General features: G+C 40.0%; 2 pseudogenes across 2 annotated transcripts in view; one reads left to right on the top strand and one right to left on the bottom strand.

The window, feature by feature from the left end:
- The first annotated feature begins 7291 nt into the window (after positions 1-7291).
- LOC105516876 overlaps positions 7292-10999 on the top strand; it is a 6739-nt pseudogene continuing 3031 nt past the window's right edge. The window contains exon 1 of one of the 2 annotated variants that reach the window (XR_001002565.1): positions 7292-8321. The product of XR_001002565.1 is annotated as an oligosaccharyltransferase complex subunit OSTC pseudogene, transcript variant X1 (transcript). Of the gene's footprint in view, positions 8322-10999 lie in introns of those variants that run through there. The other variant, XR_001002566.1, reaches the window with a different exon arrangement.
- LOC105516893 lies at positions 8383-10622 on the bottom strand (annotated as a pseudogene).

Genomic DNA, 10999 nt, shown 5'->3' with positions numbered 1-10999 from the left:
AATTAAATTAAATGGGGGCAGAGTCATATCTACTTTGTTCGCTGTTTACCTAGCTTGGGATCTAGCATCTAGCAGGTACTCAACATATATTTGATGAATTAATGAAAAAAGGGAAACATCCTCAGAGTCCATTTAGACGTTCTCTGGCTTCCCATCTCAGTGGCTACTCATTGAGTGGGCCCTGCCTTCAATTAACTTCCTTCTTCTCTTCCTTTCTACATGAACCTCACTGAGGGGAGGAGGCTTAAGAAAGTTAGAAGGGTAAGTTCCTAACGTCAAATGTAGGGGAAGGTCTTAGAAACTATTTTAAATAATTTTAAGTACGAATTACGATATGAATTGTAAGGCAAGAAACCGCATATGCAATATGATAGTACAATATTTAACCCTAATTGTTGGTCTCTCTCATAATTGACACAGTCACCCTGTGATGAGAGTTATAATACAAGCTAAAGCAGATATTTTTAAAAAGTAATTTTCAGTTTGTAGGGTTTCTTAAAAATATTATTATTATTTTTTTTTTTTTGAGACAGAGTCTCACTGTCACCCAGGCTAGAGTGCAGTTGCACTATCTTGGCTCACTGCAACCTCTGCCTCCAGGGTTCAAGCGATTCTTCTGCCTCAGTTTCCCGAGTAGCTGGGATTACAGGTACAAACCACCACACCCACCTAATTTTTGTATTTTTAGTAGAGATGGGATTTCACCATATTGGCCAGGCTGGTCTTGAACTCCTGGCCTCAAGTGTTTCAGCTGCCTCAGCCTCCCAAAGTGCTGGGATTACAAGCATGAACCATCTTGCCTGGCCTAAAAAATATTATCTTTAGATAGAAATGGGAACAATTTGTATCCCTACATTTCATCTCGTTGGTATTGCTGAGGTCACAGGCACTAATTCCAGGTTTTAGACGTTTAGAAGGTGCATGTTCTGCCCTCTATAAGGGAATATAAAGCTACTGACTCACGGGTAATTGAACAAGCATTTGCTTTGTTTATTCAGCTGTGGTACTAGTGTGGGTTATTCCTTCAACCACAGTTCTTGAGCTCCTTTCCCAGCCACCAGAAGAAATTGGAGAGTTTTTTTTTCTTACAAAAAGCTGCCAATCTTCATTTCATTAACACCACGTTTTAAGCAACTTAGATAATGTTTGAGACACATACGTTGCCAGTTTGTCAAATGCATGCGTGTGTGTGTTTAATAAATTGCAAGTGGTTAATCTTGAGTACAATATTTCCATTTCCCATCCATTTCTCTAAGTGCTGTCCTAACTCTATTCCCCTTACTTATGATGTAACTTAAAGTTGGAAGGATATCATTTAAAATTTTCAAAGCATGGGAGTTTTAAAGTTACTATTTTACTATAAAATAGCAACTTTAAACACACTTTATACACATTTTATTATCTAAATAGTGCAATGGCATGAATTAGAATATAAATAGCATAAACCTGTTAGAAATCAGTATAGCTAGAAAATGTTATCATAGTATTGTGCATGTGTATAAAATCAACAGTTTTGAGCACTTAAATTGTAGCACTTACTCTTCAATATGTTACTACATTTAACTCTGAAATAACTCTGTAAGGGAAGTTATTATTTGCCCCCCATTTTTTGAGATAGGGTCTCACTCTGTTACCCAGGCTGGAGTGCAGTGGCACACTCATAGCTCACTGCAGCCTTGAATTCCTGGGCTCAAGCGATCCTCCCACCTCAGCCTTCTAAGTAGCTTGGACCACAGGCACGTGCCACCACGCCTGGCTAATTCTTTTATTTTTATATAGAGACGGAGACTCACTATGTTGTCCAGGTTGGTCACAAACTCCCAACCTCAAGCAATCCTCCCACCCCAGCTTCCCAAAGTGCTGGGATTACAGGCATGAGCCACCATGCCTGGCCCTATTTGCTTTGTACAGAGGAAACCATGTCAAGTGTCCAACAACTGATACACACATCCAAGATTTGAATCCATTCATGTCTGGGTACACAGGCTATGCTGATGGCATTGTGAGAATTCTACTTAATTTACCTAATGTGTTAAAATTTCAATATTCTGGAATACACTATTCTAAATCTTTTTGTTGTTGTTGTTGTTGTTATTTGTTTTTTGTTTTTGAGATGGAGTTTCACTCTGTTGCCCAGGCTGGAGTGCAATGGCATGATCTCGGCTCACTGCAACCTCTGCCTCCCAGGTTCAAGCGATTCTCCCTGCCTCAGCCTCTGGAGTAGCTGAGATTACAGGCACCTGCCACCACACCCAGCTAATTTTTGTATTTTTAGTAGAGACAGGGTTTTGCCATTTGGCCAGGATGGTCTCGAACTCCTGACTTAAGGTGATCCACCCATCTCTGCCTCCCAAAGTGTTGGGATTACAGGCGTGAGCCACTGCGCCTGGCCACTATTCTAATTCCTGAGTTCTGCAATTATACTATCCTGTTTAGCACAGGTCATAAATTTTCAGTTGAAGTAAATCACTCAGAAGTAACAGGAAAAGGTTACATGTAGGTGTCAGATGTTCCGTTATGCAATGTTATACATTTGTGAAACTACAACAAGCAGGAAATACTGCAACTAAAGTTTGGTGCGAATTTGGCAGCACAGAAAATTAGAGTCTAATTTTCTACAATGTAACTTTTTCAAGTATTTTCCAGGAAACAGTTTCCATTCGAAAAGAGATACATGTAGCCACAGTTCCCAGAGAGACACATGTAAAGTAGGTGGAATTAATTTTTTTTAATCTATCTAGAAACAAAGGAAAAGCAGAGGTTTCCTCCCAAACATCCAAACCCAGATGTAGATGAAAACTTTGGGCGGAGAAATTTTTGTGTGGGCTGCACAGTGGAGACATAATAGTAGCCAAGGGGTCCGGGCGTGGTGACTCATGCCTGTAATCCCAGCACTTTGGGAGGCCAAGGCGGGCGGATCACTTGATGTCAGGAGTTCGAGATCAGCCTGGCCAACATAGTGAAACCCTGTCTCTACTAAAACAAAAAATACAAAAAAATTAGCCAAGCATTGTATCGCACGCCTGTAGTCCCAGCTACTTGGGAGGCTGAGGCAGGAGAATCTCTTGAACCCAGGAGGCAGAGGTTACAATGAGCCGAGATCATGCCACTGCACTCCAGTCTGGGTGACAGAGTGAGACCCTGTCTAAAAAAAAAAAAAAAAAAAAAAAGTGGCCGAGTCATCAAGGAGGTGAGATGAAGGAGAAAATGAAAGAGGAAAAATTCCTAAAACAAAGTTTTAGAACAACTAAAAGAGCGGAATGAGAGTAATCATTTTAATTCAAGGTGCTATACATAAGAATAACATGATCTAGACAAAACAAGAGAGAATATGATAGTCGACCCCCTATCACCACGAAATACTCAACTGTTAACCACAACAGTTGCATCCAGGATGAGATGATGGTTACGGTGTCTGAGTGAAGCTACTGTTTTGCTTCCTTCTTTAGTTGCCAAGCAACCTGTTGACCTCAGTGTTCTTGTGTTTATACTCAAGTCACTGTGCTTGACGGTTATTTGTTCTGATATAAATAATTGTGTGCCTTAGTAGAGATACAAATTTACAAGGGTTAAAATGCTGGGTGGAATTTGAATATTAAGACTTTCCCTTTAGGAACACCTATGTCTCCCAGTCTTTTTCTCTTTGTGAATACAATTGTTTTGTTTACACAGTTAAGACCCCGGTGATGGGAAATATTTTAAGCTAAAGAAAGAGTGGGATCAGGAAGACAGACTGATCCCATATATTTTCTTTCTTTCCCTTCCAAAATCCAATTGAAGTGAGATAAAATATATTTTAAAATTATATTACTTACCTATTGTTGTGTAACAAATTACCCCAAAACTTGGGGGCTTAACACAACCAACACATTTTTGAATCTCACAGTTTGTGTGAGTCAGAAATGAGGAGGCAGATTAGCTGAAACTTTCTGTTTTAGGATCATGCATGAAGCTGCAACCAAGATGCTGCCGGGGCTGCTGTTATCTGAAGATTTCACTGGGCTTGGGGGTCCACCCTCAAGTTCCTGACACGGCTGTGGGAGGGGACCTTAGTCCCTCATTGCACTGAACTGTCCACAGAGCTGTTTGAGTGTCCCTTTGACATGACACTTGGTTTCTCCCAGAGAGAGTAATCCCAGGGACAGGCAACAAGGCAGAAGCCACAGGTGTTTTATTTCTTTTTTCCCTTTTTTTTTTTTTTTTTTTGAGACAGTTTCTTGCTTGGTGGCCCAGGCTGGAGTGCAGTGGCGCGAGCTCGGCTCACTGTAAGCTCCACCCGCCGGGTTCACGCGAAGCCACAAGTCTTTTATGACATAGGCTCAGAAGCCACGTCATCATTTCTGCCATCTTGTATTAATCATACAGACTAACTTGGATCCAGTGTAGGAGATGATTACTTAAGGGATATGGGCTATCTTGAAGTCCGGCTACCAAGAAGCTAAATCCAAAACAGCATAGTAAAAGGGAAATGGTAGCCATCAGAAGATCTTTTGAATGATAGAAAGCAAGTGGAATTATAGGATATTAGAAATCAAAATTAGAGTCCTGGATCTATAAACTTACAGATGTAATCAAATTAATTCTCAGTGGAAAATGTATAGCTTCAATGTATTATTAGAAAACCTAAAATATAAAAAATATATTATCTAAGTATTCAACTGAAGTAATTATAAAAACTTTTACTGGCCAGGTGCAGTGGCTCCTACCTGTATTCCCAGTGCTTTGGGAGGCCTGGTGGGAGGATCTCTTGAGCCCAAGAGTTCGAAGAAGCAGTAAGCTGTAATCACATCACTGCACTCTAGCCTGGGTGACAGAGCAAGACCTGTCTATTTAAAAAAAAAAAAAAAAAGACAAAAAGTTCTTATTAACTTCTGCTTTTATCTGAAATCAGAGTTCTAGAAACATCTGTTTCTTTTAAAAAGTCAATAAAATTAGCAATCCTTTAAAAGTCTAGTCAAGAACAAAAGAGAAAAGATACAAATAAAAACTAAAACCAGACGGAGGAATAATACTTCAAAATTATAAGAAAGTGCTGGGTGTGGCAGCATGCGGCTGTAGTCCCGGGTACTCAGGAGGCTGAAGCGGGAGGATCACTTGAGCCCAGGAGTTCTAGGTTGCAGTGAGCTGTGATAGTGCCACTGCACTCCAACCTGCATGACAGAGCAAGACCCTGTCCCTAAAATAAATAAATAAATAAATAAAATGAAAAGAAAGACTGTGTATATCATTATGTTAATAGATTTGAAAGTCTAGGTGAAATCAATTACTGTTCAGAAAAATATGAGTAAACAAGTTGTGGGTTGCACGTCTGTAATCTCAGCTACTGGAGAGGCTGAGGCAGCAGAATTGCTTGAACCAGGGAGGCAGAGGTTGCAGTGAGCCGAGATGGCACCACTGCACTCCAGTCTGGGTGATGGAGCGAGACTCCATCTGAAAAAGAAAAAAAAAAGAATTCATAACCCTAGAAGTATTTGAAGAAGTAGCAAAACACCGCCCCCCCTCCCCCGACCACACACACACACACACACCAAAAACTCACAGGAAAGAGCACCGCGTTCACATGTGGTATAACCTACCAACATTTTGAGGAAGATTCATTCATTTCACTCCGTAACTATTTATTGAATTCCTTTTATGTTTTAGGAGCTGGGGATACAGCAGTAAGCAAAAAGAAGTTCCTGCCTGCAGAGAGTCTTTGTTTTACTGCAATGAGCAGAATAATAAAGCTTTCTGATTCATTCATTTTTCTTCTTTTTTCTTTCTTTCTTTTTTTTTTTTTTGAGACAGGATCTTGCTCTGTCACCAAGCTAGAGTGCAGTGGCATCATCTCGACTCACTGCAACCTCTACCTCCTCGGTTCAAGCAATTCCCATGCCTCAGCCTCCTGAGTAGCTGGAAACACAGCACCACCTTGCCCAGCTAATTTTTTGTATTTTAGTAGAGATGGGGTTTCACCATGTTGGCCAGGATGGTCTCAGTCTCCTGACCTAATGATCTGCCGGCCTTGGCCTCCCAAAGTGCTGGGATTCAAATCAACCTAACCCTGAAGACAAAACAAGACAAGCACAATCTTATATAAATCAGGAAGGAAGAAGGAAGGAAGGGAGAGATAGGTAAGAGAGGAAAAGGAAAGGGAAGGGAAGAGAAAAGAAAGAATATAATGGAATTACAGACTAATCATTTTTTTTCAAACTCAAGGAATTTATTTTAAAACCACAGCTAACAGAATACTTGACCATGAGACTAAATGCTTTCTCCATCAGATTAGACACAAAAATTAGTCTGTCTTTAATTCAAAATGAACTATCCAAATAATACTCAGAAATAGTGACAAAAAAATAAAGGACACAAATGTAAATGACTCCCATGAGACAATGGTGTATGATAAACTTGACGTACTTACAAATTGACACCAGGTCTTCATTAGCAAAGAAAATGGAATAAAGAGTCATGTCAAAGCAGTAGTTTTCCCCATAATAAAGGAAAACGGAGTATACACAATGGGTTAGAAATGTCCAGAACTTGCCACATAACACCAATAAGAAAATCTCAATTCACAAAGTCTCATTTTTCAGTGGCCCATTAATCACAGAAAAATTAAACACTGCATAAAAAATAAATTTCAATTCACCTATAGACCCAACACACTTTAAAATGGATAGAGAAAATTTTATTAACTGTATTGTGATAAAAACACTTCCCATTAAACCTCAGGTACCATGGCTTAAAGAGTATGTACAGAATTCTCAATACAACTTTTCCTTGCAAAAGAAGTAGAAATCTGGCTGAGCAGGGTGGCTTATGCCTCTAATCCCAGCCCTTTGAGAGGCCGAGGTGGGCAGATCACCTGAGGTCACGAGTTCGAGACCAGCCTGGCCAACTTGGAGAAATCCCATCTCTACTAACAATATAAAAATTAGCCAGGCATGGTGGCAGGCGCCTGAAGTCCCAGCTACTTGGGAGGCCGAGACAGGAGAATCACTTGAACCCGGGAGGCAGAGGTTGCAATGAGCCAAGATGGCGCCACTGCACTCCAGCCTGGGCAACAGAGTGAAACTCTGTCTTAAAAAAAAAAAAAAGTAGAACTCCATCGTCCAGAAATCCTCTTTAAAATGAACCACTGATAAACACCATATATTGATAACTTTGTATAATAATTCATTCGTGTTGGAGTTTTGAGCCTTTTACAATAATTAATTTACATCAGGCTTTCCAAAGTACTTACATTTGTAGGATTTCTTTCCGGTGGGAGTTTTCACAAGATTTTTAAAGTAATTATTAAAATGGAAAACTTGCCCTTGCTGCCACCAACATGGAGACTTTGTACCGTGTCCCGTTCTTAGGGCTCAAATGTCCCAACCTGAAGCTGAAGAAACCGCCCTGGTTGCACATGCCGTCGGCCATGACTGTGTATGCTCTGGTGGTGCTGTCTTACTTCCTCATCACTGGAGGAATAATTTATGATGTTATCGTTGAACCTCCAAGTGTTGGCTCTATGACTGATGAACATGGGCATCAGAGGCCAGTAGCTTTCTTGGCCTACAGAGTAAATGGACAATATATTATGGAAGGACTTGCATCCAGCTTCCTACTTACAATGGGAGGTTTAGGTTTCATAATCCTGGACCGATCAAATGCACCAAATATCCCAAAACTCAATAGATTTCTTCTTCTGTTCATTGGATTCGTCTGTGTCCTACTGAGTTTTTTCATGGCTAGAGTATTCATGAGAATGAAACTGCCAGGCTATCTGATGGGTTAGAGAGCCTTTGAGAAGAAATCAGTGGATACTGGATTTGCTCCTGTCAATGAAGTTTTAAAGGATGTACCAATCCTCTAATATGAAATGTGGAAAAGAATGAAAAGCAGCAGTAAAAGAAATATCTAGTGAAAAAACAGGAAGTGTATTGAAGCTTGGACTAGAATTTCTTCTTGGTATTAAAGAGACAAGTTTATCACAGTATTTTTTTTCCTGCTGACCTATTTCTATACCAACAATGTTGAGTGGCATTTTCTTTTTAGTTTTCATTTCTTAAAGAAAATATACTCCATATCTACAACTATCGTACCAAATAAAGTGATTGTTTTTTACAAACTCCTAAACATTTTTTGGAGATGACATTTCTGATTTTCAGAAATTAACATAAAATCCAGAAGCAAGATTCCATAAGCTGAGAACTGTGGACAGCTGATCAGCTTTACCTATGGTGCTTTGCATTTAACTAGAGTGTGTGATGGTAGATTATTTCAAATATGTATGTAAGACTGTTTCCTGAACAATAAGATGTATGAAAGGAGCAGAAATAAATGCTTTTTCTAATAAAAAAAAGAAATGAAAAACTTTTCCGTATTTTCCATACTACTAAGGCTTCCACCCAGCATTCATTCTTCTATTTTATAATGTTCATCTCCAACATGCATTGCACTGTGTCTTTGAATGGAGATGACAGCAAGGAAAGCATCCTCACATTCTATATATTCATAGGATTTTTCTCCAGAGCCCTTTGCCATGTTAGAAAGCAACTGGGAAAATTAAATACTTTACCATATATTTTACATTTAGGTGGTTTTTCTCCAATGTGAGTCCTTTTATGGTTTTGAATGGAACCGGGACATCGGAAGCCTTTATTACACTTTTTATATTCTTTGAATTGTTTTCCAGGGTGGGTCTCTTCATGTCTTCAAAGAAAACTGAGAAAATTGAATGCATTACTACATTCTGTACATCCACAGGATTTCTCTCCTGTATAAATGACAGTCCTTTCTTTTCTCTTTTCTTTTTTTTTTTTTTTTTTTTGAGACAGAGTCTTGCTATTTTGCCCAGGCTGGAGTGCAGTGATGTGATCATGGCTCACTGTCACCTCCATCTCTCAGCTTCAAGCAATCTTCCTGCCTCTGTTTTCTGAGTACCTGAAACTACCGGCACATACCACCCCACCCAGTTAATTTTTTTTCCTTTATTTTATTTTTGACACAAGGTCTTGTTATGTTGCCCAGGCTGGTCACAAACCACTGGTCTCAGATGATCCTCCTGCATCAGTCTCTCAAAGTACTGACTGCACTGGGCAAAATGAGTTATTTCCTGTAGTCAAAGGTAATTTTAAAAACTGAAGACTTGCCCACCTTGTTTACAGTCACAGGGTTTCTCTTTAGTGTGAGTTCTTTCACGTCTTCCAAGGGAACTGCACCACCCAAAGGTCCTACCGCACCTTTTACATTCATAGCATTTTTCTCCAGTATGAGTTTTTCATGTCTTCAAAAGGAGCTGGGGTAATTAAAGGTTCTGCCCCATATATTACATTCGTAGGATTTTTCTCCAATATGAGTTCTTTCATATGCTTGAAGGGACATGGGACATCTAAAGACTTCACCGCATTTTTCACATTCATGAAGGTTTCCTGCACTACGCGTTTTTTGTGTCTTCAAAGGAAACTGGAACAATTGCGTCTTTTCCCATATTCCCTACACTCATGAGATTTCTCGAGAACATGAATTCTGATTTCATATGTCCAAAGGTAAGTTTAAGAAATGAATGCTTTACCACAGTGTTTGCATTTGTAAGGGTTTTCTCCAGTGTGAGTTCTAACATGTATTTGAAAGGAACTAGTGCCAGGCGCATTGCCTCACATCTTTTAATTCCAGCACTTTGGGAGACCGAGGCAGGTGGATCACCTGAGGTCAGGAGTTCAAGGCCATTCTGACCTGGTTTTACCTGGTGAAACCCTATCTCTATTAAAAATACAAAAATTAGCCAGATGTGGTGGTGCACACCTGTAATCCCAGCTACTTAGGAGGCTGAGGCAGGATAATTGCTTGAACCCGGGAGGCAGAGGTTACAGTGAGCTAAGATTGTGCCACTGCACTCCAGTTTGGCTTTTCTCCATATTCTCCAGCACACTCATATTGTTTGTGTTCAGAGTGAGCTCATGTAACTATGAAGGAATGAATGATGTACAAAGACTTTTCCACACACACTACCTTTGCATGGTTTTACTCCAGTATGAGTTTTTTCTTTTCTTTCTTTTATTTATTTATTTATTTATTTATTGACAGAGTCTCGCTCTGTCGCCCAGGCTGGAGTGCAGTGGCTCAATCTCGGCTCACTGCAAGCTCCGCCTCCCGGGTTCACGCCATTCTCCTGCCTCAGCCTCCTGAGTAGCTGGGACTACAGGAGCCCGCCACCACATCCGGCTAATTTTTTTTGTATTTTTTTAAGAGACGAGGTTTCACTGTGATAGCCAGGATGGTCTCGATCTCCTGACTTCATGATCCACCCGCCTCGACCTCCCAAAGTGCTGGGATTACAGGCGTAAGCCACCACGCCCGGCCTCCAGTACGAATTTTCTTGTTCAGATGACAATCTGCTTTCTGGCTGAGGGTTTCTCCACGTTGACTCCTTTACATCCACAGAGTCTCTCCACCATATGATTTCTTAGCTTTCTCCCAAGATTTTGGGACAGATTTTCAATGTCCTGGTCTTTCCATTTGATTACTACAAAGGCAAGATTCCTGAAGGCTTCCAGCATTGCATTTCTGTAGACATTTTTCCAGGAAGGTCCCAGCAAAGCCCACTCCTTGTGGGTGAAGTTCACAGCCACATTCTCAAAGCCCACTGAGTCCATTTCCAGCTTCCTGGTGTCCTGGCGTCCTCTATATGATTCAGGCAGCCACAGCAGGTCCCACACAACAGAAGCTGCAGTATCCAGGGCCACCAGCGGCCTCCCAGAGGAACTGAAATACCCTAATCTTATTTATAATCTTAAATGCAAAAGTCATAAATAAGTTATTGGAAAATTGAATCCTACAATACATAATATATTATGGCATCCAGGCATGAAATAATGGTCCAAATTTTAAATGAATTAATTTTTTAAATGAATTTATGTAACTATGAAACAATATTAATAAACTAAAAGAAAAAATTATATAACCAACTCAAAAGTGCTAAAGAAGGATTGATTCATTGATTTTTTTTTTTTTTTTTTGAGATGGAGTCTCG

Source organism: Colobus angolensis, unplaced genomic scaffold (assembly GCF_000951035.1).
Source record: "Colobus angolensis palliatus isolate OR3802 unplaced genomic scaffold, Cang.pa_1.0 Scaffold293, whole genome shotgun sequence".
NCBI lineage: Eukaryota > Metazoa > Chordata > Mammalia > Primates > Cercopithecidae > Colobus > Colobus angolensis.
This window is presented reverse-complemented; position numbering and strand designations above follow the sequence as displayed.